The sequence below is a fragment of the Zonotrichia leucophrys genome, chromosome 4 (assembly GCF_028769735.1).
Source record: "Zonotrichia leucophrys gambelii isolate GWCS_2022_RI chromosome 4, RI_Zleu_2.0, whole genome shotgun sequence".
NCBI lineage: Eukaryota > Metazoa > Chordata > Aves > Passeriformes > Passerellidae > Zonotrichia > Zonotrichia leucophrys.
This window is the reverse complement of record NC_088173.1, coordinates 35,667,406-35,693,603: the sequence shown is the minus strand read 5'-3', so window position 1 is coordinate 35,693,603 and position 26,198 is coordinate 35,667,406. Positions and strand designations below refer to the sequence as shown.

General features: G+C 41.3%; 1 long non-coding RNA gene across 2 annotated transcripts in view; it reads left to right on the top strand.

Moving 5' to 3' along the window:
* The first annotated feature begins 14,907 nt into the window (after window positions 1-14,907).
* LOC135447391 (uncharacterized) overlaps window positions 14,908-26,198 on the top strand; it is a 35,787-nt gene continuing 24,496 nt past the window's right edge. For both annotated transcript variants that reach the window (XR_010440088.1, XR_010440089.1), the window contains exons 1-2: window positions 14,908-15,017; window positions 24,494-24,729. This is a non-coding gene — a long non-coding RNA (uncharacterized LOC135447391). The remainder of the gene's footprint in view (window positions 15,018-24,493; window positions 24,730-26,198) is intronic.

Below are 26,198 nucleotides of genomic sequence, written 5' to 3'. Positions count from 1 at the left end.
TCTTGAGAAATTGCAGATGTGTCCATATTAGTTGAAATGTTGACTTCTATAACTTTGATTTCCCTTTATATCGGCAAATCTTTTAAATGGGAAAAGATTTATTTCTTTTAATCTACCAGATATTGCAGTTCAGTTACAAGTGTTGCCTGCAGAGGTGAGCTGTAGACATTTGTCATGTGAGAGTTTGCTCCAACACAGAATCACTGCTGAAAACGTTCTCTTAGTGTTGATTTGAGACAAGCTTACCATAACTAATTTGCATGTGGAAAACCACCTCTCTGCCAAGACAAAAGAGGTGATGATTTTGAGTTGCCACAATTATGTTATAAAAAGTATTTATCCAGAAGCCTGACTCTTCCAAAGTCGATGTCTTTGCAGTGCATATTCAGTGTATACCCCTTTTGTGGTTTCCGCACTGTAGCTGCAACAACTGACAGCTGAAAACATCATTGCAAGTCTGTCAAATGTGCTGCCTGCATAACTGGTGATAATCTAACTATTCTTCAGCTTCACATATCAAACTGCTGGGAACTGAAACTTCAGCGCTTGTTATTGGCAGCGGTAGGTGGAATTGAGTAATGTGGTTGGAGTGTCAAAGGCCCGTGGTGCTGACAGGAATATTAACCATAAATCAAACACAATGGTGGTGCTGCGCTAGAGCAAAAGGCAGGATCCTGCAGCCAGGCTGCTCAGCCTTGCTTGTGGGAATAATTCCATTGGCTAGCAGATGCAAGGATGGCTAGGCTGGAGCTCCAACAACAATCCATTTAACTTAGAGCCCATGAAGGAATGATGGAGATGGAACAAGTGACGTGTGAGGTGGCTGCGTGCTCTGTCGAGTGCTCCCGGTTGCCTTGCAGCCCTGTCACGCTGCAGAGGCTGGTGAAGGGGATATCTCATCCCTGCTTAGACAGTGACATTGCTACTCCTTGTCACTGTCATATTTTATGAAAAAATCCCTTTGCTGGGATTTTTCTCCTGAGAAGCCTCAGAAAAGAAATGTAAACAACAAATATCTGATTGCTTGGAATGTGGTTTGGAGGTTGCTTACCAACAGGTACATCTTTGATTGGTTCCATGTGAATTGCTTTTAATTAATGACCAATCACAACCAGCTGTGTCAGACTCTCTGAGTCTCATGGGTTTTTATTTTCATTCCTTTCTAGCCTTCTGATGTCTCATTTTTCTCTTTCTTTAGTTTTAGTATATAATTTTCTTTTAATATAATATCATAATATAAAAATCAGCCTCCTGAGAACTTGGAGTCAATTCTCATCTCTCACCTCGTCCTGGGGACCTTCACAACAACACTGCAACAATTAATAACCACAACTCCTATCTGGCTTCTGTGGAAAACATTTTTAAGTGATGGTTGGGCTTGCACTTGCTGGGTTTAAGTGAAGTTTGCAGGGCTGATGTTGGAAATGTCCTTGGTTTGGAGCCAACTTGTGATATTTTTTCTTGCAGCAAATAGCTCCCAGCTCGCAGAAAGGACCCTGCTGCCTGCATTTTGGCTGCTCCTAGCTCCCACAGGGAATGGAGATGGGGAAGGGGTTTGGCTCCAGCCTCTGTGCTAGCAAATGAACCCAAACACAGGGAATTGTCAGTGGGGGATTGCATGGAAGTGTCTGGGTGCCTCATGCAGTCAGCTTGCTTGACTGCTGACTGTCTCTAATGGCTTATGGTCCTTCTGGATGTCACCATCATACATCCTGTTGCCTTTAGTGACTATTCCAGCAATCTGCTCTGATCCCAAAGTTGGCCAACTCTCTTTTTATAATGAGGTCCTTGATTATTGCAAGCTTTAGGTATTCTTTAAGGTCCGTGCATTTAGCTTGTTCTCTGTGTTAAACAAAAATGAGGCAAAAAGAAGAAATGGCATTTCATTTTGGGGTAGAAGTCTGATGCTAGCTGACTCTACCTGGAAACCCCTTGGGGAAGGGCACTGAAATTTTTTTTTTTGCAATTATGTGGAGTTTCTCAGCAGGGAGTCCACTAACAATATCCAGTGCAACCCAGCAAGCAAGAAATATAAAGCCAGGAGCTAAGCAAAATACAGAGATTTCATTATAAATTAGTGTTGGAAATTAGACCCAGGCTGTGAAATAACCACAATTAAAATTCAGAAAGCAAAGAAGAAAAAGCTTACCTAGTGACCTCTGCTTGCTGCACAGGGTTAGAAAAGAAGCTGTGCTACTTTAGTATTCTAGTATAATTTGCACATTACTGAAACTGTTAGGAAATTAAAGGAAAACCCAGGGACTGAGCTTTAACTGATGAAAGTAGCCTACAGGAAAGACAGGGAGAGACTTTTTACAAGAGCATGTAGTAACTGGACAAGTGGGAATGGATTCAAGCTAAAAGAGAGTGGGTTCACATTGGATACGGGAAAGAAATTATTTGCTGTGAGAATGGTGAGGCACTGGTACAGATTGCCCAGGGAAGTTGTGGATGCCCCATCCCTAGAGATGTCCAAGGCCAGGTTGGACAACTTTGAGCAACCTGGTCTAGGGAAAGGTGTCCCTGCTGATGGCAGGGGGTTGGAAACAGACGATCTTTAAGGTCCCTTCCAACCCAACCACTCCATGATTTTATGAAAAGCGGCATAGCCCAGCTGATATCAAGGCAGATAAATTGATCTACAAGAGGTAAATATGTGTAATAAATAAGTCCTCTAAATCAAGGACTTCCCCTGTGACTAAGCCATTGTTGATGGAGAAAGCAAAGCAGCTTTTTTCTGGCAAGTCTTTGCAGTGATCCTAAATTATATGCTGCTATTCAATGGATGTGAGCTGGTTAGGCATAAAGAAAATTATCTAAAAGTTCACTCTAGAGGAAAAGAAATTGTCCATAATAACTCAGATAAAGTGATAAGAGGTGATTTTTGGGGGTAATTCTTTGGTTTTTGAATCTGCTTCAAGCAATTGATTTTACTAATATGACACCAAATCATTCCTAGTTCAGGTTTGTTATAGACATTAAAAACCTAAAATGCCAAACCACCACTACCAAAAAATAGCAGCAGGAATCTAACACAAGAGCTCCCTGGAAACAAATTCAAAGGCAGCCAAATAAAACGAGATTAAAATATACAAAATACTGCAATTTAAAAGAAAATCACTGAATTATTGAAACTGCATAGAGGAGATGTCATAGCAGTATTTCTCATCAGCCTGACTTAAAAAACAGGCTATGCTTTTTTCCCCCCCTCCTTTGATGTCAGGAAGTGTATTGTAAACTTTAAGTGATGTATGTGGTTCAATCAGATTGATCTGGAAGGTTCAAAGATATTGTAATTTTTTGAGCATTTATGCTTTATCCTGTGGTGGAAAGGATGTTGTACATCTACACAGTGTAACCCTTTTAATACTTTGTTGTAGGACTGGAAAGAGAAAGCACATTTCTGCAGAGTGACAATACAAGAGGCCTCAGTAGAGCAGCTCTGTGATGACCTTTGCTGTTCTGGGTCCGTACAGGATGCAATCAATGCAGAAGTGTCTCACCCACTCAGGGAGTGCTTTGCTCTCCCCAGCTGCTTATTTTGCTATAAATTTCCATACAGTCTTTGCAAGCTGCCTGATAATTGCAACATCAGCTGGCAGGTTTGAGCTCCAGGGCAGCTTCTGGATCCCCTGCTCTCTGGGCTGAAATGACATTCTCATTGCCTGAAAGGTGCGCAGGGCTGTGGCGGCAATTTTGGTGAGGATGTGGCATCCAAGAGCCCTCCCTGTGCAAATTTGTTGGGCAGAACTGCTTTCACAGGACACTGATATCCCTGTGGTGCTGCACACACAGCAGGGGGATGCAGTTTGTGCTGCCAGAGGGGCTCTGTCAGTGCTGGCTCCTGAAAGGAGAAGCTTTTGTTAACAACTCCTGTTAACACTGGTAGTGGGTAGGGTTTCAGGTTGCAATGGGGCAAGCCTGAAATGACTTCGTGTTATGTTAGGCTTGCTAGAGTTTGGAGACTCTGCCTGGAAAATTCCTTATGTAGGTAAACAAGAGGAAAAAAAAACCTTTATTTCCTTTTTACAGGAGGAAAATGGAGTTGCAGACAGAAGGAGTACTTTAAAGACCCAGTGAAATAGATGGAATGGCAGCATTAAGGTGTGGCAGGTTTTAACAAGTAGGATTCTGTGCCTTTGCAAAGCACTCAGCACTGCCAAGAAGAGATTCAGAACTCTGCATCCAGTATAGGCAAAGTTGAATTCAGCAATTGCTGTAAAGAATTTAACTCTTAAAGATTTTCTTCTTCATTATTTGTAAAATTTTTAGGCAGAATCTATTGAGAATTTTTTATTTCTCCAAAAGTACCATACACAAAGAACAAGGTAATGTAACTCTGCATCTTTTTATGTAATCTTAGTTATTTTGGCATTTCTGTAGACCTACTGAAAAGACTGCAGAATGGACTTTGCTTGCTCAATGCCTGTAGCAGGGGATAAACCTAACTGGCATAATTCAAGCTACACCTATTTACACCAGCTGAAGTATGTGACCCCTGATCTTTGATTACTCTGGCAGAAGAGAGTGCTACAAGGCAGGGATTTTTCAGTGGTCCTTTATCTACTTGAATTGTCTGGTCAGCTACAAGGTACAGAGGCTGTAAACAAGGGAAAATTGAGATGGCAAACCGATCAATTGCAGAATATTGAAAAGATCAAGGAAATGGGAGCAATACTGCTAAACCCAATATGGAAAAGCCCTTCTTGTCCAATAACCTCATTCTTGTGACAAAGATTATAACAAGATGGAAAATGGCACAACATGAATGCATTCTGGTGGCGATGATTGCTGTGAGAATTGGGACTGATTTGTACTTCACCCACTCTGTCTCTCTTTCCTGGATGCTGTATTCCCAGCAACTCAGGCAGAAGGTGTTATATTTATTATGTCCCTGTCACTTTTATCTCTTGCAGTGAAACCCCACATTAAATTCTCTCTCCAGCTTCCACTCCCTCAAACAAGCAGGGAAACATGACTGCGTTGCCTTCTCTTAATCTCCTAATTAACCCAGCAGAATATATCATTTTCTTCTCTAACTGATAAGGTGTGTGCCATGGGTCTCTAAAGTGGCTGCTGCCAGCACATTTTCTGCCTCATCTTGCACAAGGGGCTGCCCTGTGCTTTTGGAGATGAGCTTGGTTTCATTTCCACCGTATAGCAGGTTCAAGGCCTTAAAAAGGCAAGATCTGGAGACTGCACAGAGAGCTTGAGAGATGGCAAGGTATCTGTCTGGAAAGGGTAACGCTTACCTCATCTGTACAGGGTCTGTTAGATGGCTAAAGGCCATAGTTAAAAAATACATATAAATGAAAGACATTTCAGCCCATTGCAGGGTTTCTGTGTTCAGCTTGAGAAATCCTTTTTCTTTTTTTCTGTATTGAAAAAGCTTCTTTGAGGCATTGAAAATGCTCTTTATATCCCAGAGGTTGTTAGCAGTAGGAGGTGTGGAGGGAGAATCCAGCTTTGGCAGTCACGGGATCAAACTTGCCAGGTCAGATCTATATTATTTTGATACATTGGTGAATGTTAAGGTCAACTGGGCAAGATCAGAGCTGGTAACTAACAATAAAAAGGTGACAGCTTCTTACAAGTGCCTTTGAATAGGGCTTGTGGTGCAGCTCCTCTCTCTCTGTGTGAAATTCAATGTTCCAGCACAAACCATTGCTGCTGTGGTGGCAGTTTCACCTGAAAGAGAGATTTAAAGTTTGCCATCACCCAACTTTCTGCTCCATCTCCCAGACAACTGGTGTGCAAGTAGCACAAAACATGAACTCACTTAAGGAATGTAGTAGCTTTCATCTTCTTCTAATGGGCTGCTTTACTTGTGATTATATCCAGTGTAAATTATCCATTCTGGCAAGGGGACACAAGTCTTGGTAGGGTCACAGTAAAGGTTTCTTCTTGTTTGTTGTGCCAAGATATTTTTACACCTAGTGAAGTCAAGCCTCTTTTATTTTTTCAGCCATCAGTGCTGTCCACACTACGCTGCTGCCTGTAACTGGGAAAGTCCAAAAGGAGTGGAATAAAAGTGTCAGCAGCAGTCTGGATCAACTTCATCCTCTCTCTGAGCTGGCAACACTGGTTCCTGGTCCAGGGCCGGACTGTGAGATCCAGGTAAAGTCACAACCTGTAAGTGCTTACCCTGGCTTGTGAGCTCCTTGCTGTCTTCAATCCTTGCTCACTGCTCAGTTCCAGCATGCTGGAGTGGGAAGGAAATGTTCCCAGCCTGGGACTGCAGCCTGTGCTCCTGGCCTGTGGGAACTCACCTGCTGCTGACTCAGAACTGATCACACGTGAGAAGATAAGACAAAAGCTGAACCACACATTGACAAAGAGAGTCTGCTCTAATCTATTAGTGTCACAAGGCGTAAGCAACAGTTTCAACACAAAATTTTAATTCCTTTTGTTTTGGTCTCTCTTCAGCTTACCTGAAGGAGTACTTCATACTCCTTAGCAAAACAAGGGTCAGGACTTGGTGCTCCTTAGTCTTCATCTATGCCCAGGGATCTGCAGAGGGCTCTTGCCACAAAGCTAGGGAAGTCCTCATTTAGAAAATTGGGAAGACAGAAATTACTGTCCTGGTGATGAGGGAGAAATACGTCCTTCTGTGTGACATTATGTTTTCCTTCAGTATTACCCATATCAGGCCGGTCTGTCCCACTCACTGTCTCCCTCATTCATTTGCAGAAGACTAGTTCAAAAGTCACAGCTGCTGTTTGAGACTTCATCCATCCCTTTGCTATTCTGCAGATAGGCCAAGACAACAGCTTGTTAGTATTTAAATGAGCATATCCATATTTTTGCATGAAATTCACAGTCATTTAAGCCTCGTGTCTGGTCACTGAAATGATCTGCTCTCTAATTCGTGCTTTGCTTTTAAGCCTAACTAGAGTGTAAAACTATTATGCGGTCATTGCCTCTCAAAGGAGGGATAATTCTGAGCCTAATCTACCATTCCTGGGCACTTTTTTTCCTGACTTGCTACTATTGTGTGAAGTGCAGGAGGATTCTGTGTCATTTACATGAAAATGAGGGATATCAGGAGGAAATTAGGAGAGGGAGGGGTGGAGTAGAGTATGCCATATTCTGATGCTTCCCTAAGAGAAATTGCAGAATTTGCAGAACAGCCTGTCTGTCAGAGCCTGTCTTGCTGGAAATGCATGCCAGCTTAGCCAGGGAAAGTTATGCACTCCCCAGCTCCCTTGTAAATGCGGACTTTGTTACTCCCTTGTAAATGCAGACTGTGATTGAAGTGCCCTTGGCTTCAGCTGACCCAACACAATCTGGTGCTGCTGACTCCCAATTTACCAGCTAAAAATTATCATCATAGTCCTCTTTGGCTCTAATCTGTCTGTGTTCAGATGGCACAGGGCTTTTGCACCTCCCTCTTGGGCAGACAGGATGCCGAAGCCTGTGGTCACTGTGCTTGCAGGCATTGGGGATTCCAGGTCCTCAGAGCTGTGCAGCTCCAGGAATCCAAAAGGCATGTGTGATTCTGGGATTTTGCTTTTTTCCTTTTTATTTTTTTAGGGGGCAGAGGAGGTTGTTTGCCACTCTTGTTTGCATTAGAGCTTGCACGTGCTCTATGCCAACTAACAATACGTGTGCCATAAAAATGCCAGCTGATGTACAAACCAAAGTGCCATAGCTATCATTGGGTTGTATTTTTGGAACTGACTTGAATCCAAGGTCTGCATATTTTGGACAAACCCAGCCTGGCCTAGATCCACACAGACAAGTCCTGCCCCAATTCTGCTAAGTGACTGACTCTTCTCCCAAACCCACTCTCACTTGATCTCCTCAGAGGTAACTCAACTATGGCTTCAGGGCAGAAAATGACAGACCAAAATGAGCTGAAGAAAACTCTCCAGATTATATCTCCTCCTCTCCATTACCTTAAAAAAATTAAACTTCTGTTTAGTCTGAAGGGCTTCTGTTGCTCTCAAGCTATATCTCCTAATAGGTTTCTTAGAGAAGTATTTTTCTCTATGCAAGTAATTTAAGCCTTCTGTGCCCTCTGGCTATTTTTTAATTAAAAGAAAAATAAAAAAAAAATCCTGGCCCAAGCAGGGGACTTGGGCTGTTGATTGACTGAAGCAAGGAATTTTGTAGGAATTTTGAATTCTGCACTGCCACATATGAAGTCAGCCCTATAAGTATAACCCTGACCTGAGGCTGGGATTTTTAAAATTAGATCCTTAATAAGAAGGGGAAGAAATAAATTTGACTTTGAATAAGCATAATGCAATTTCCCTTCACATAAATTGCTTCTTTATTATAGCACAGATATTCACATTTTTCAGTCTAAATATTTAAGTCTTATGCAACTTCATTTTGCTGGACTAAGCTCAGCTCTACCTAAGAAGGAATCCATTATTACAGTAGTTTAATTCATAGGTGCTCATTGTTTTTGCTGCCATAACCCACCAAAATTATCTGGCCACCAGCTCTCCTCCTCTCCCTGTGGCTGAGCCAGGACTGTCTCTGTAGAAGAGTCACAGAATGGTTTAAATTGGAAGGGACCCTTAAAGGTCATCTAGTTCCAGCCTCCCTGCAATGAGCAGGGACATCTCCAACAGGTTCTTGTTGCTCAGAGTCCCATCCTACCTGACCTTGAATGTGCCCAGAACTGGGACATCCACCATCTCTCTCGGCTACCTGTGTCAGTGTTTCACCCCTCTCACTGTAAAAAATCTCATATCTCATCTGAACTTATCCTTCCTCAGTTGGAATCCATTCCCCCTTGTCCTGTCACTGCATGCCCTCACAAAGAGTCTCTCTATCTTTCTTGTAGGCTCCCATCAGGTACTGGAAGACCATGATTAGGTCATCCCAAGGCCTTCTCTTCTCCAGGCTGAACAATACCAATTCTCTCTGTGTCTTCATGGGAGAGGTGCTCCATCACTCTGATCATCTTGGTGTCTCTCCTCTGGACTATTTCCATGGTCCATGTCCTTCCTGTGCTGGGACCCCAGAGCTGATGCAGCCCTGCAAGTGGGGTCTCACCATAGCAGAGCAGAGGGGCAGAATCCCCTCCCTCCCTGCTGCCCACACTGTTTTGGATAAGCCCAGGACCCGTTTGGCTTTCTGGACTGTGAGTGCTCATTGCCAGATCATGTCCAGCCTCTCATCCCCCAGCACTGAGTCCTTCTCAGCAGGGCTGCTCTAGATCTGTACATCCCCCATCCTGTGTTGATGTCTGGGATTTCCCCAACCCAGCTGCAGGACCTTGATTCTGGCTTTGTTAAATCTCATTACATTCTCATGGACTCACTTCTTGGCTTTGTCCAGGTCCCTTTGGATGGCATTCTGTTGCATTAATAAGCAGTTGGGACATAGTTTTTTTCATGCAGATAAAGCGAATTCTTTACTATTTTTTTTAGCTGAAGCTAATTCAATATTATTATTATTATTATTATCATTATTATTAATATTATTATTACTATGACTATTATTTCATGCAGAAAGAGCTAATTCTTTATTCACATCATTCATATTTATAGGAAATATCCAAAGGCACTGTGTTAAACCTCACTGGTAAGCAATACAGTGAAACTCAGTTCATTGACTGGTAAGGGCTACCGAATATGTCTATCAAATTTTCTTTCTCTAGATATGTTTACATATTTTCTTCACTGGTTCATATGGGACAGATTTCTTGTTTGTGCAGGTGTTTTGTTCTTGATTTTGCTGGTCTTGTTTCTACAAGAATAGTTTTTTATGTTAACTTGTTTTCATTCCAGTAATTTTTCCTTATGGGAACTTATAAGCCTGTTGCTAATTCAGCAGAGCAAGGCCTGATTTTATAAGGCCTTTCTTTTATAATATCTTTTCCTAGCATTCCATCCTTCAGCTGTTCATCCACTCAGCTCAGTGTTGTCTGCAAACTTGGTGAGGGTGCACTTGACCTCATCTAACAGTCCACCCACCAAATCCCTTTCTCTCCAGCTCACAGAGAAGAATGTGATGGGGGAGCCATGTCAAAGGCCTCACAGAAGTTCATAGGGGTGACATCAGTAGCTCTTACCTTGTCCCACTCCATCACAGAAGGCCCCTACTTTGGTCAGGCAGGACTTGGCCTTGTTGAAGCCATGCTGGCTGTCTTGAACTACCTCACTGTCCTCCATGTGCCATAGCAGCAACCATCTGGACCTGTGACAGTGCCATACAGTTGGAGTTTTCAAGATTGTGGCATAATTCTCCTTTTATTTTTGAGACTATTAGATTTTCTCAGAGAGGAGAGAAACTGAGGATGAAGGAGATAACCTAATTTAGCCTGATTTGCAATCAAAAGTAAATCTATTCCCTTGCTGAACCAAATCCAAGGGATCTGGTGCATGCAGCACACTTTCACAGCACACTTTCCCTGCTGTGCCATGCCTTCATCACAGCAGTGGCTGTAAGGGCCCAGAGTTAGGGAATCTGTGGCCAGAGCATTCCTGTATGTGCAGCTTGTCTTGGTGATTTCCATGGGCAGGGGGACATCCTTTGTTCACCATTTATGGCCTCTTCATTTCAGAGAAAGATGGTCGGGTTCCTGCCTTTTTCTAACAAAATACTCTCATTAGGCTTGCTAGGGAAATTAGGGCAAATCAAAAGGGTTTCCATCAAGCAGGAAAATGCAGCTGGGTTGGGTGACTTTACCTCCCTATCCTTGCTGCTGGCACATGGATGCAGAGGTGTCACAGCCCAGACTGGTGTGGGACTGGTGGCTGTGGGCAAGAGGCTGATGGCAGCAGAGGGCTTGGTTAATGCAGCAGAGCACCTCCAGTGAGCAGGGTGACTTTAGGTAAATTAACCAGTCAGGAAATAGTTAATGGCAGAGCTGCCCCCAGTGGGTATTGGACAGCTGTTCTCTCAGAATAGGCTGACCTTGCATCAGTGGCTGGGGTAGAAAAAGGCCCAAGATCAGCATTGTTTCATCTGTCTGTTTCCCTTTTTTTGTTGTTTTATTGTGGGGGGATTTTTTGTTGTTGTCTTGGTTTTGGTTTTGGGGGTATTTTTTTTTTTGTTTGTTTCTTAAGGCTGACTTTCTTAGCTGACGACAGTCTAAGTACGTCCAAAGCAACTCAATAGCTGGTGAAGATAAAGCCAGAACTGCCAGAAAATGCAGAACAGAGGTATCTTTGCAGGTCGAAATGAAGGATGGGAGAGCCACATTTGGATTTAAAAAAAAAAAAATTAACCTTGAACCTCTCTCCAAAGTCTGATTTAAACATGAATCTCATTTAAATGTAAAAAAAGGCAAAAATTATAATTCACTGAGCTTTTTTATGCAGTGTCTGCAGTTCCTGGTCTGGGGAAGCGATGAGCTGAAGACAGCCAGAGTGCAAGAGAATGATGCTGACTGCAAACATCACCTGCAAAGGGGGCAGAAACAGAGAGGTCATTCCCTTTTCCCCCCAGGTTTGTGCCTTGTCCCCTGCCTGGTGTGCTGGATTGATCATCAGGTGGATTTTCATCCCCTTAAAAGTGCTGACAGACACAATTCTTTGCAGTAGCACCAGAGACAGGGTCCTTATGTACAAGCTTAGATGAACCCATGTCTTTGTACAATATTTTGTGAGGTCCTGGTGAGGAATAATGTTCCTTGTTGATCCCTGATTTAGGTGGAGCACACCAGGATGAAGCTGCTTTTCATAAGGGAGCATTTCTTGGTGGATACTGGCTCACACAAGAAGTAGGTGATGTAGGAATGCAGGACTGAGAAGGAGAATTGGCACTCGGCTCAGCCTGAATAAATGGCCAAGCATAGAAAAGTGCAGTAAACTGCTTGCAAGTCAGGAAGGAACACATAAATGAATCCAACTCCAAGGCAGAAACATATAAAAAAAAAAATCTACCACTAGCCCTTTACATCTTTATCAGTCCATTTTTCTGATGCTTGAAATACTTTTTCCACTACCTATTCTGCTCACAACTTTAAAATAACTAGTGAAGGGATAAGAGAGGAATTAGTTTTCCAATGAGCTCAGAAGACATCTAAAATGATGCTAGTAAACATAAGCTGATGAACTCCCACTTTTGGTTTTGTCTTCCTGAAGTTGTACATCCCTCTTCTTCTGTGCTGGCAGCCTTCTCTGAGGTACTTTTTCAGTGATTATCCCTTGGAGAGAGGTCCAAGGGATAATCCCTAATCTGTGAGATGGACAGATCAACTGGGATGCTTGGCCAACAGGGTAGAGTGGGATTCCGGGAGGAGAAGGAACTTACTTTATTTTGAAACACTAGAGTAGCAAAGCCCCTGAGAAGTTTTCTGCTTGGTGTGTTTGGTTTGGGCGATTTTTTTTTCTAGTGGAAATTTGTGCTTTTTTTCCTATTTAATGAAAATCCCAGTTTGCCCTATAGGTTTTGATGGGAAATTTTCACATAGATCTTTGTTGTAAGATACCAACACAACAGAATTATCCTTTTATCTCAGCAGATGTGCTTTCCAGAAGGGGAACATCTCAGATGATGAAAAACACAGCAGCTTTGCTGCCTTGGCTCTATCAGACAGGTTTTTTTTTGTGATAGAGAATTTGTCAAAACAGATTCTTGTCATTAAAACTGAAATGCTTTGTGGACAGGTTTTGGATTTGCTCAAGTTTTTTACTGCTAATTTTTTGCTGCATAGTTATGTGCAGTGAGTCTTTGTGCCTTCTGTGACAGTGTGTGTAGGGGTATGGGATCAAGTCTCTGCTTTGTCCTTTACTTGAACTAGCCCGAGCTGAATGATTCAGATGAAGCCAAGTCATGACATGAAAGACTCCTGTTTCTGAGGCTGTCAGAAGTATTGCACTGTTTGCATCTCACATCTGGAATTAGAAAGTAGTGTTTGACCCAGAAAGGGAAAGTTTTGACCTGATTCCAATTAAGCAGAAACCTTTGTGAGGCTGGTTCTTCTTTTCTGAGGACTACAGAAGAGACCCCCAAATGCCTGTGTAATTCTGCCACCAATCACAGTAGGAAAGCCTTGATTCTCACCAACACCAGAACCTTTTGAAAAAAATTCTTAAAAATATAAAAGCAAGATTAGTAGTTTTCATTTCTTTTGAGTAAGTATGGCTCTTTTACCCAATTTTCATTCATGAAGGGGCACATCTTCAGGATGTGTCCGTAAATGCATCAGCTTGCAGGCTCTGGGAAGTGCCTACCTGCTTTGTGTCCTTGCAATCCTCATGATTCAGCTGGTACTGGGAGCAGTGGCACCTCCCTGGTCTGCAACAGAAGCATTTTGCAGCATGTTTGTTTCTCACCTGTTGTCTTCTGGAGAACCCCAAGGGTGCCCCAGATGGAATATATATATATACAGCAATGGTTCTTCAGTAAGGATGTCTGGGTATTTAGATTTCAACCAGCAAGGACAAACAACTTGTGAGGAGTGGGGCAGCCTCTTGCAGTGGGATATAATACATTGGTAAAAATCACCTTCCTGGAAGCCAGTACAAACGCATTTTCTTTGCTTCTTCCTCAGTCACATTCTCCCGGCTCTGCTCTCTGCTGATGAACAACTGCCTATGCAAAGGAGATTGAAAAGGGGATTTACTTTGATTAGACCAAAGCCTTTCCTAGTATTTTCAGTCATAAGTATGGCAGCTTTAATAAGCAGGAAAAGAAGATAAATACAAGTCACAGACTGACAAGAAACTCAATTGGAAAAGAGCAGGAAGTTCTGTTGGGAGCCATGCTCTAAGTTCTGTCTCTTTCTAGCAGCCTCTGATAATCTGCTCAGTCTGAAGAAGGTAACTTTCTGCAAATCTCTGACAAATACCAAGTGAGGGATTTCAAAGGGATAAAATTAAAGCTTTAATTGCTGGGATAGAATTGAATTTGTATTCCACCCTGTTAAGGCTGGGAGAATTTCCCATCAGATTTTCTCTTTCTGTGACCTATTGGTTCACAGCCTTCGATGATCTCCTGTCAATCCTGAACCAGAAAGAAGAGAGGTTGTGAGCTAATCCTTTTCATACAGGGGAATAAAGCAAATTTTATAGGTCATATAGGTAGGGAAAGAGCTGGGCACAGTTTACCCCATGAAAGATGTTGATTCATCACTTATTTAGGAATACCACTTACTCCTATCACCTTATTACCTTGCTAGAATTCAACCTAAAAGAAGAAAATGTATGCAACAGTCATGACAGGCCCTGACTTTATATTACTCACTATGTCCTTCCTCAGCAGCATCATGAAATATTGATAACAATAATTATTAATGTATGATTAATTATTAACAATGATAATCTGTAGATGAAAGACTGAATATTAACTGGCAATGTTCACTCAGGGCCTAAACAGCCATCTGCATTCTGAGCAGCATTTACAGCAGCGGGGCCAGCGGGTTGAGGGACCTGGTTCTGCCCTTCTGCTTCACTCTGGTGAGACACCCACCTGCAGTGCTGCATCCAGCTCTGGCGTTCCCAGGCCTAAGAGTGTCATAGACCTGTTAAAAAAGGTGCAGAGGAGGGCCACAAAAATGATCAGGGGGCTGGAGCACCAACTCTGTGAGGAAAGGCTGAGAGTTGGGGTTATTTAGCCTGGAGAAGGCTCTGGCAAGACCCTATAGCAGTGTTATAATATTTAAAGAAAGTCTACAGGAGAGCTGGGGATGGTCACTTATTCAGAACACAGTGGATGTTTTTAGATTCAAAGAAGTGAGATTTGGATTGGATATGAGGAATAAATTCTTTTCTGTAAGGGTGGTGAGACAATGGAACAGGTTGCCCAGAGAAGCTGTGGATGCCCCATGCATGGAAATGCTCAAGGCCAGGTTGGATGGGACTTTGAGCACCCTGGTCTGGTGGAAGGTGTCCCTGCTCATGGCAGGGGATTGGAACTGGGTGATCTTTAAGGTCCTTTCCAATCCAAACCATGATAATTCTTTTCATTTGTTTGGATAGGTAGCCAGCAGCTCCAGCAAAGCCCTGCTGGCTCTTCAAGGCATTGAAATTTCAGGTGGAAGAAGGGATGAGAAGGGATGTTTGGAAAGAGCATCTGTTTGAGCAGAGAGGCAGAGGTCTGGCTTTAACAAGGTGAGTGGCAAGGCCAGTGTTGTTACCTGGGGCCAGCCAGTGGCAGATCCTAGAGTAATGATCAGTCCAGATTTTCTTTGGTCTAATAGCATGAAAACCACAGTTTTGTGTTCAGGTGTGATTCAGATAAGAGGTTGCAAAGACTTAATTTAGCTAGAATTTTATGAGGGAATAGTTATTCCTCATCACAAAAAGTTACATGCATGCGTTTTTTAGCATAATCACGGTATATGTGGTAATAGAAAGAGATAGCATGCATTACCCAGAGTTCATATTTTTTATCTATGATCCTTATTTATTATTATGGAATGCATGGAGAAGTTTTAAGATATAAAAGAGAGCACAAAAATGCCTTTTGGTACCTTTCCCCAAAAATGACAATTGCCTTACTACTCACCTTAACCCTCCTGTGCTGGTCTGCATGTTTTTGTATCTCTGCTTTTCATCTAGTGCTGGATGTAAAGGGATGTATCCTTTCTGGGAACTGTCGTATTCCATGTAATGAGGAGATGACAGCTGAGGACAAATGGAAACTTGTGAAAGTCTCCAGAAAATATACTGCAGCTTCATAGATGTATTCCCTGTTGGATGCACTTTTGAGGATAATAGGGCCAAGAGGGAGCTGACCCCTGCTGGGGAAGACTGGTGTCAAGGCTTTTTGCAATGGGACTACAGGAAAGTCAGATTGACCTCTGACATAATACTTATAGGATTTATATTCCTAGCCCTAGAAATCTATGTGCTGCTTTATCTTTCTGATGTGTCTCCTTCAGGTTTGGATTGTGTCTTCCACAGACAGCTTTTCTCCTGAGCTAAACCCCCAAAGTATTTAATCTTGAGACAAGATTGCTAGTTCATTTTCAGCAAGGCGTAGTGCAGAACTGTGCTTTTGAATGATATTTCATTATCGGTAACAGCAATAACTGAGGGGAAACATTGTATAGGGACTAGAATTTGGTGACATTATCTCTGCATCTGACCAAAGTATGACAAAAGACCGTGTGTTTAACAACATAATAAAAGTTGCATGTGCCTTTTTTCCTCCATGTGAAGGAAGAGACATTGTGGTGTGTCTGAGGACTTACACTCCCTTCTCTTTGAAATCTAGTGAGATGTAAGCACTACTTATTTGCTTCACCAGGCACAGGTGTCTTCTCTGGCCATTTCACACCCTTGAATGCTCACAATAGTGGTGCCATTTTGTGACACAAGATTGTGATTGCAGCATGAAAATAGAGCAGTTTTTGATTCTGTAAGAGAACAAAATTATGGTGGTGATTAATCCAGCAGCTGTGAAAGCAGTTTCCATATCGTACTTTAGGAAAAACTTGTGAGCTTGAAATTTAGTCAGGCTTTTAAGAGAAATGGTAAGACCAGACACTACTTATTTTTTATCATTGTTTAAAGACAGGTTGTTTTTGCAAATTGCTAGTCCACTCCCCCATGAAAGGTAGATAGATAGGTGGAAAGAAAATCATTGTGGAAAATATGTTCTGCCACAGTAATATATAATTACATGACAAAAAAATAAATCAGCCTGTGCTGCAGGCAAGACATTGTGTCTCATTAGCGTTTGGTGGACTTGATCACAAATAACATGTTTCAAAACTGCCAACTCCCTCTAATTCTTTTTCTATACTTATACTCACAGTCACATTCAAAATTAGCAGATTCCTGGAAATACACTTCATCTGGCTAGCCCTTTTCCTAATTATGTGCTTGTGTAATTAAAGGAAAGTGTCCTTCTGCAGCTGCATTTTGAGGGCCTAATGCAGACAGGCTGTTCTCACTAAGGGAGCAGTGAATTTTTTACCCAGTTAATGGTACCAAAGTATCCTGTGTGATGTTTGCTATGACAACTGGCTTAAAGCAGCTTTCAAAAACCAGTGCTGGCCATGCCAGGTACTCCTGAGATGCATAGGCCAGAAACCCAAGAGATCCCATTTGAGATCTAGCATTTTCCTCCACTGGTTGAAACTGAATGCAACAAAGCCATCACCGACAGCAGACTCACTCAGAGCTGTGGATTTTTGCCTTGATGCTGATACATGGCAGGACATCCATGAGAAAAGTGAGCAACCTGCAGCTGGGGGTGCAATCACACTTTTTTTCAGCAGCACTGCTGAAATAGATGCAAGCTTCCATTGTTTGCCTCTGAGTTCCCATCTGTTAAGGCAATAGAGAGAAAAGATATTTTTTTTCTTAATATCTGCAGGTATTTTGAGATAAATTTGGTTTTAATCTCATAATTTTTAGTATAGCCAATGTGTGTTGATTGATTTCTCATTGTTTCTATTTTCTTGAAAGACTGCTGTATGAATTTTGCCACGCCACATACTCAGAGGCAGACAATAATAAAGCATACTACTTTGACCTTTTCAGTTGCCTGCACTTTAATTTACTGGCTATTCTCATTGCTTTCTGTTTATGGCCCCTCAATATTACTGGAAAGGAGAAAATAGACCAGACAGCTAGTCAAGATGGAGATTATTTAAAAGGGTAAAGATTGGCTTTATCACTCTCTTTAAAATTTATGGTGGTTTGTGTGTCCTATTGGTCATTAAAGTCATGACAACCCATTCTTAACTAGAGCAACACAAAGTAGCACAAGTTCAACTTCATTTGTAGTGGTTTATGGGTCAGCATCCTGTTACAGTGGTGGGATGTAATCTGGATGAAGTTTTGTAGGAATCAACAGCTTTTTCTCTGAGTTTAGTAAAAGTCCATGGGATTTGTTTGAAAGTGGTTACATGAACACTTACCTGACCACTGCTCTGACTCTGACACTGCTGGTTAGTGGAAAATCAGGGGAAAAATAATCCCATTACAGCTTTTCCCTGTACCAGTTTGATTCACAGCAGCTAAACCTGCTGCAGGCTGTGGCAGATTTCCTCCACCACATGGTCATGAAGACAGTGACTTGTCTGACTAATGCAGAGAGGTGAGAAAGGGCAACAAGTTGGCTGTGATCTTTCTCCATGCACTTGTAAAATACAAGCCACAGTCAAAACTGCATCATGAAATACTCACTGTGTTTGGTTGTTATCAGTGCCCCACAAAAATTCTGATTATCCTTCAGTTTGGTGAAAGCCTGGAGGTAATTTTCACAGTGAGAATGGCAAAAGGATGGCAAAATGCTCTGTCGAAAGACTTATTTGTGCAAGGATATCTGAGAGTGGGATATAGCAACAGCAGAGCCTAGACTTTTGTGGCAGAGCTTTTTGTATAGTAGGATAATTTCAGTTTTCTGGTGGTTCTGAAAAGTTCTGTATTGGAATCTATACAATAAGAAGAGCAGGAGTAATGAAAAGGTAAAAAATGGGGGGAAAAGCAGCAGCTTTGGTCATTTGGTTTGTTTCATTTGTATTTCATCTAATCATATTGATTTCAGGCTTGCTGTTATGTTGGGTTTTGGGATTTTTTTTTAATATCTCTGCAGAATTGCAATAAAATATCCAACTAGGAGAATAAGGAAGGGTAGCCAAAGCTTGATTACATGCTGCTGATCACTGCACAGATTTGTACATTGTTAAAGCAGAAGGGACTAGGATGATCTCTTAAACTGAGCAGAATGCATAACATTTTACCCCACTGAGTCCTGCTCCAAGTCTAACAACCTGGGCCTGAGCTAACTCAAAGTTCTTAGAGTATGAATTCAGTTTGATTTTGAACACTCAAGGATTTTAAAGATCTAGAAATCTTTAAAATTTAAGGATACAGAGACCACCACCCTCTGGATAGTCTCAGAAGATCCTCCAAGACCTCTGGATAATCTGCTGATTATAAATTGAGTATAAAGAAAAAGCAAATGGAAGCACATATATCTCTTTGTCATTATTATTCCCATTATTCTGAGTTCAAATTACAGCCTGCAGAGGTAGAAATGATGTGTCTGATAAGCTGAAGAATCTTAGAAGCACTAGAAACGCTTTTTGTGCTCGGATAAATTAAGGCAGCGGCGAGCTACTAACCCTTCATCTTCAATTTTAGAAAGCAGAGAAGAAACCAAGAGGAAATCCTTCCTGATGAGTCTGTAGAGCCTGGCATTACCTGCCTGTGCTCCCAGGGTGGCATGGCTCAGGCATCACTGTCTGGCAGTGCTGACTGCACAGACATTGCTTTGCTCAGAGAAAATCAATGGGATTCACTGTGGAGTGAAGCGTTACCAGCCAGGTAAAAATGTCAGAAGGAAAGGATGCAGTTATTTGGCAGGGGCTGGCTGAAAATTTTCCATCCTAGTGCTTTTCTACTGAAAGCTGTGGGGTTTATGAAAGCCTTTGTTCTCCTCAAGCCAAAGTCATTGTGCAGAGCTTGAATGTGTTGTTTTTGTTTTGGCTTTGGAAAATTCTGATTTTGTTTGGGGCAAGACAATGAAGGTCTGAGCTAAATGTCAAAACTCAGCAAAAAACTTGAACAAATGCAAACACAAGGCATATTTCTAGAGAAAGAGATAAATCTGGCTTCCATTTCTGTTTGTTTAACTTTTTTATCAGTTAGTTCTAACCTTCTTAAAATATATCAGCACTTTGTGTGTATTATCTAAAGAACTGGGCCAAAAAATTTAAAAAAAAAAAAGAGAATTCAGACTATGAGTTGGTTTTTAAATGTTTGATGATGGAGAAAGACGGAGCTCAGACTATGGTTTTACAGGTATAGGCATTTGCCCCAGTTTTCTCCAGTGACATAAATTAGCTCAGGTCTTTTGCAGTCATGGGATCAAACTCCTAGCTGATATGGATCAAAGCACCCCTATTGCTGATAGCCAAATTTATGTCTGGAATAAAAAGACACAGCTTTCTTCATGAAGTCATGTGGACCACATCTGCAGGGGTGTAAACTTCAATTCATGAGGTTACCTGATGCAGATCAGGGGCAGATTTGACCTATTTCAGGTTTTATTGAACAGTCTGAATCATTGCTGAGTTGTCAGCACAGAGTTCAGCAAGTGACAAGCTATGAGCAGGGTAGCGTGGTCAGACATTGTTAAAATTAATCCTTGGAGGTGTTTACTCTATTAATGCTGTTCTACATAGAAGAACTGAACAGAGATGAGATTGGAACAGTATTTGCTGATAATGCAAATTATAGACTAAATAGTATAAGGATATAGGAAATTACCTTATATCTATACATTCTCTGTTGATAATTTTTAATTTTCTATTCTTTCTAACTTTTTCTCCTGGATGACTTTAACTGTGGCACCAAGTGATCCATAGACACTGTCATGTGTGAGGGATTGAAGGACAGAAAGTCTCAAGTCTGACTCTGTGCCCTGATGTCCAGAGATAGCTCAGAACGGGCAAGATGCTTTGTTCCACTGTGATTTCTGCTTTGTGTCCAAGCAGCTGCCCTCTGGTGCCTCACAGGATATTTTTAGTGTGTGGACATACATCCCTTAAAAACTTGTCTGAGGCTTTGCATCCCCAAGTTTCTTCATAGACAGAAATCCTTAGTGAAGATCAAAGAAATATTGGGAGAGGAGAAATTTTTTCTCACCCCAGCTCTTGACTCCCTCATTGTCCTGTTCAAAGAGGATTTCATAATTCTCACTGGCTAACATGTCCAGAGAACCACTCTGAAAAGGTTTCTCAACAGATAGTGCTGTGTCATCCCAGTGGGCACCCTTATATTCCCTTAAGACCTCTAAAAGAATGCATTTAAGATGGAGTTTTTATTCTCTGCTGATTCTTTCCACCCTCCCCTGCATACACAGACCTTCCTCTATTTCAGCCACTACTGGCTCTGAGGAAACAAGATAATTTATATTTTACTACCTGTAGCAAGTATCAACAGATGCCATCATAGCAGCAAGAGGCAATCAGGCAGTCATGGCCTGTCAACAAGATTTTATTTGGGTCCTTGCAGCCTCCCCCATTGGGGAGGTATGGGTTTATAGCTGTCAGAAACTGAGCAGCAAAACCTAGGTTCAGAAAACCCACTGAGAGCCTGAAGGATTGATGATGGGTGCTTTTTTGCCTGAGCTCATGTTACTGACCATACTGTGGAGTTGTGGTGTGTTTAGAAAGCTCACGTTTCACTTTCCATCAAATCAGTGCAATTTAATTGAATAATTTAATTTTCTCACTCTCAAAAACCTTTGAAGAAGGTTTCTCACTCTCAGAAACCTTTTCAGCCCTTCTAATCCAGTATCAAGCTAAACTTATAGCTTTGTGGTCTCTACTTTAAGGTATTAATTTAGGTATTTCCCGTATATGTTGTCCTGACTTAGCAATGCAAGGAAATATAACATTAGAAGATCCCTTGTCAGAAACTGGCTCCTATTTTCACTGGCAGAGCTCAGAGAAGGTAAACTTTCTGGGAAGGATGGGCTTGTCTGTTAGAGGTATCCTTTTGCAATTCTCAGCCTGTGATTGTCATATTTTAAAAAAAGGAAATAATTAAAAAGCAGGATGGTGAAGTTTATAGAATTGGAGCTGCTGCTTAGAATATTTCTTGACTGTTATGACAGTCTTTCTGCTAGGCCCATTAAATTTCCTGCAAGTCTCTCCCAAATGACTCCTGTAAAATATACTCAGGAACAAAAAGGACTCAAAAATCCCCTACTATGCGGATATCTATTTTTCCAAAATTATTTCTGTTTTTCTGATTTCTGCTGTGAGTGTGTTCATTTAGGTACATTTCTGGAAAGACTTTCAGAATGGTGGTGTATCCCATCCCCTGTGTAGTGGCTCTCAAACTAGGCTGTGCATTTTCTGTGTTGACAGACTCTTATCCTCTGATATTCTCCTTGGAGAATTTCTTTGGAGGTAGTTGCTTGCTAAGATAGAGCAGTGCTGCTTGGTTTCAATTTGGTGCACTCTTTTAATGTTCCAGATAACTTGGATTTAAGAATAAAAGTGCAAATTCACTTAAGGGCGTAGTTTTTCAAATGGGAACAAAATTAAGGAGGTACTTAATGAAGAGTCTGCTTGGCTGCTTCTACTTTGGTTAAATTGAAATCTCTGTTAATACAAGATGCAACTTTAGTACTCACAAAAAAATGCGATCATATTGCCGCTTTTGTGGTGTAATATTTTTTAACTTTCCTAATTACATGGCTTCATACTGGGATTATAAGAAAGAATGCTAACTATCAAGACTTGTAATAAAATTAGAAGTGTTGGTCAACTGCATAATCCATGTTGCTTTTCTATAACCTCTTGCTGTAAAGTCACCAAGGCAGATAAGTAGGGTGGTGAGATAAAGTGTATGTTCTGCTATATTAATATAGCTGCAGATGAATCTTTTCTGATTCATGAAATTTTTTTAGTGTAACTCCAAAATAAATTTATTTTATCAGCAAGGCTCAAAAAATAATAGTAAAAAATTACTTCTTCCTACTCAGCTGACATCAGTAGATGTGTTTGCCTCACCTAGAATGCTATACGATATTCCAAATTTATTGTGACTGTAAACAACAATTCTGCTTGCTTTATGGCTTTCCTGAGCTCCAACAGTAAAACACAATATCTCTATCTGGTTGGAATTATGTGTTATAACAGTTTTATGGTGGGGGGAGTAAAGCTCTGATAAAGATAAAATAGAGTTTTGCTTTTTTGTGTGACCTTGTCATTTGAAAAAACATTGCACTCTAACGAGATATAATTTAAAAGACTTCTGGGAGCAAATTGAGTTTACTGAGATATTTCTGAGAGTAATTACTTACTGTGAGTTGTCAGTGCACTCTGTTACAGTTCCTTTCCTAGCAAATGTAGATATCTGGGACTGTGTAGAATGGATTAAAGCTCCTACCATTAATGTTTGATGGGAGACAGTAGTGAAAAAGATGGATGCTTATATAACTGACATTTCCAGCATTTATGGCCATAGACTAAAATGCCAGGCGCATAATTTCAAGTAAAATGGCAGACCCAGCTCAATAATATTTAATGATGTAGTAGACCTTGGCTGGGGGAATAGCTAACGGAAGTCATTGCACTGCGTTTATCGAATTGTTAAAATGAGTTGAATAATAATTGTGTTTTGCAGGAGTTTTGTTTTAGAAATTTATTACTGTGATCTGGTACTCCAAAAATAAATTCTTTTTCATTCCAGTCAACACAAAATGCAGAAAAATATTTTGAACTAGCTAACTTGATGGCTCGATTTTTACGCTGACTTTATCCTGCGTTTACAGCACAGAAATATATTCAATAGCTCAGATGTGGTTTGGAAGATTGGGTGAGATTGATTGGACAAGCTAGCGAAAGACAAAATTGCCTTCCAGAAGAATCTCCTTTTAGTGTTTGACTCTTTACAAAGTTAGGCCTTTTTGTCTGTCACCACACATCTAGGAGTGTTCAAATTCAGATTCTGTGGAGCAGTACAGAGGTACTTGTGTGCCAGGACTATGAGATCACTGATGACATCAGCAAACAGAAAATTAACTTCTTCTGTATCATTCTGCTAATATTTAGCCTTCAACAAGCAGAAGGGACTTGAACTGATGGAGAATCTCAAATTGGTAGAGGTCTGTAGGGGTCCTGTTACCAGAGGTCTGTGGCCACAGAATCTCCCATGTCTCTTTCCAAGGCAGTGTTCCTCCCTCTCTGAAGGGCACAGAACAAAGGTGGACTTGAGGAAGAAGTGTGCATGACCTACTATTTCCAGCCAGAGCCAGAGGACTGTGCAGGCTTTCCAGAGGTTTACAAATTAAAAATGGACAGTATATGCATTCAGGTTCAAAGACAAGAACAAATATAAAACCCTCCTCAAATTCTTGTTTTCTGAAAGAGAATTTTTAAAGCATTTTCTCTTTGTAAATCCAAAAATCTCAGTTTGGTATTCTGAGTATTCTACTTTAAAAAAAGGGAAAATTTGGAATTGGGCTTCAGCATGTGCTTTACTTTTCTTTTTGTAGCTGTCACCTTAAAGAACCATTTTAATTCTGCTCACCATTGACCAAGCCTTCTCCCCAGCTTTTTTTTTTTCACATAAATTTGTCAAAGCTGCATTACTGTCAGTGGCCCATGACATAGCTCTTAGCAGTACTTAGTAAGTCTTTCTGTTCTGTCAGAAGTAAACCTGAGCCAGGAAATAGCCACACTCCACGTCCGAGGTGTGTAGACCAGGTTAACACAAAACTTATGGAGACTTGAGCTGTACTGCAGAATGTCTTAAAATAGTTCAAGCGTGGGAGGAATGGAAAGGCTGTTGTTAACAGATCTCATAGGTAGGGTTGCTATAAACCCCCAAGAAATGGAGTGGCGGAACATTTCCAGATACTAGGGAAGTTTTAGGGGGCATTTCAAGAGCAATGATTAAGTACTTATTTTTAGCCTTGCTTGTTTGGTACTGAAAGAATCAGTTTGACAATCTGAGCAGTTTCCTGAGCTGGTAAAATTCCTGGGGTAGAGTAAATGGCAGTCATAAGTATAAATTCCTATAAATGGCAAAAATTCCTCTCACTTCAACAGGAATAGGACATTCGTGCAGTATAAATTTCGGAAAATGTAAACTAAATTCTCTTGTTTCAGAACTGCCTGAAAAAAAACCCCAAAGGAGTTGAAAATCCCCCCCTGGAGAGCATCAGCAGGCACCCAGAATACATCTCCAGGGTCACTTAATTCCCTGGATCCTACCCAACTGCTATTGAAGTTAATTGAAAAAACTCCTATTGCCTTGAAGAGGTTTTGGATCCTACTCAAATGGCTCAGTGGCAGCAGATTACAAGAAGGAACCCCACTGTGCAATTCCAGCCATCTGCCTATGGGTGAGCATTTATTGATACAAATGTATTTGCTTGGGCTATGTCATGAGGCACTCCAGCCCCAATTAGGCAGTATTTCAGAATGAAGGAGAGCTCCCCCTCTCATCCGAGGTCACTGTTATCAGACATCCCTTCAGAGCTGGTGAGCTATAAAATAGCAATGCAAGTTTACCCACGGCAATGTGACAAGTTCCTCCTCTGTTCTGTGTGTAAAAAGATCAACTAGTGCTGGGTTAAGCTGGTGTTCAGATCCCTGTGTGTCTGCTTGCATTACACAGGACTAAATCTCATCTTTTCCATGTCAAACCCATGCTCAGTGATACCCTTCTCATTATCAACATTTTACTGTATCATCTCCAGGCTTAGATAAGAGAATTGTTAGGAAACAAAGCTGAGTGCAATATATAAGGACTTTCTTAATTAGCCCATACAGCTGTGTGTTGCCCTTTTCATCTAAAACTGGTAAAGAAGGAACATGATATGTGTGGAAAGCACCTTTGAAGGATGGTTGTCTCCAGTAGCATTGCAGCATAGCAGAAAACCAAATGAGTTTGGATGTAAAAGACAGCCAGAGACTGTGTAGATTGCCCCAGCTGATTAGGAAACACGGCAGCTGTTAACATCCTGGAACAATGCATGTAACAAAATTGGTGCGGCTTTGGAGGAGAGCAGCTGATGGGCCTCACCACATGCCAGGCCTCAGCCATGTGCTGTATATACTTTAATCATCAATTAGTGCAATGCTGGGGCAACCCACTAACAACTTAATGATTGTCTGGAGCTGCAGGCCATAAGTGGCTCCTCTAGGCTGTGTTACATAGAAAATCAAATCAGCCCATGCCCAGGCTGGAAGGGACTGTGCTGCACCCCTCTCTTGGGATGTAGGCACCACTTGAGTTTGTGGTGAAAGCGTCTCAAAGTCTTACTCTGTCAGACTCTGTGCACATTCCCTAGTCAGGAAACCCATAGACAAGATGAAAAAGACAGGCTGCAATATATTTTGTAGGCTTGGGGCAACTGTGTGGTACCAGAGGAAGCAGATGTAGCAGAAGGCACTTCTGGTTATGAAAGTCTTTTTTCCCAGGACAATGAGTATGAGAGCAACATAAATTTTACACCATGACAAAAATCAGAGCAGGAAGTTCAAAATGGAGTCTAGCCCCAACTTACAGAATCTCCCAAGACTGTTTTATTTTATTTCAGTCAGTTTAGTTAAGCCCCTGGGCTCTTCTCCAACCAAGTGTTTGTCTGCCTCTAGACATAAGAATCTGCTACTAATCTTGTTTCTGTCCTGGGCTAGACTGTGTCCTTGATAGGAATTTCCAATATGGATGAGAGCTTTTTTTGCTTATGGGTTTTTGCTTATATTCTTTAGAAAATACAGAAACATCCCTGGTTTTGTCTAAGGAACATTTTCATAAATATGCCTATAAGCAAGACAGAAATTATTCTGCTGGATAGAGCCTTTAGTT